Source organism: Trichechus manatus, unplaced genomic scaffold (genome assembly GCF_000243295.1).
Source record: "Trichechus manatus latirostris isolate Lorelei unplaced genomic scaffold, TriManLat1.0 scaffold00250, whole genome shotgun sequence".
NCBI lineage: Eukaryota > Metazoa > Chordata > Mammalia > Sirenia > Trichechidae > Trichechus > Trichechus manatus.
The window spans coordinates 409244-410009 of record NW_004444186.1 but is presented as its reverse complement, the minus strand read 5'-3'; positions in this window follow the sequence as shown (position 1 = coordinate 410009).

The following is a 766-nucleotide window of genomic DNA, read 5'->3' as shown; positions in this document are numbered from 1 at the left end:
GTTGTGTTCCCTGTCAGGGCGGTCGTTGGTGGTAGACAGGCACCATCTAGTTCTTCTGGTCTCAGGCTGATGGAGTGTCTGCTTTATGTGGCCCTTTCACAACAGCAATTTTTTAATGATGTTTCGCCTTGTATCATGGTTGTTTGCTGTACACATCTTTCTTACTAGATTGTAATCTCTTTAGGAAAGGGGCTGTTATTGTAAGTTATTATATCCTTCCTATGGTGAAGAATATCGAGTATACCGTGGACCTCCAGAGGAACAAAGAAATCAATCTTAGAAGAAATACACCCAGAATGCTCCTTAGAAGCTAGGGTGGTAAGACTTTGGCTTGCTAACTTTGAACTCATCATCAGGAAAAATCAATCGCTAGAAAAGGTCATCATGTTTTATAAAGTGGAGCTTCAGTGAAAATGAGGGAGACCCTCGATAAGACAGATTGAAGCAGTGGCCACAACAATGGATTCAAACACACCAATGACGGTGAAGGTGTTGCAGGACCGGGCAACGTTTCATTCTGTTGTACGTCAGGCTGCCGTGAGTTGGAGCTGACTTGTCGGCAACTAACAACAACAATGGTGAATATGATCTGATGGCCGACAGTATCCATTTTCACTTCCTTCTATATTTTCTGAGGGGCCCTGGTGGTTTGGTGGTTAAGTGCTTGGCTACTGACCAAAAGGTCGGCAGTTTGAACCCACCAGCTACTCTGCGGGAGAAGGTGTAGCAGTCTGCTTCCATAAAGATTTACAGCCTTGGAAACCCT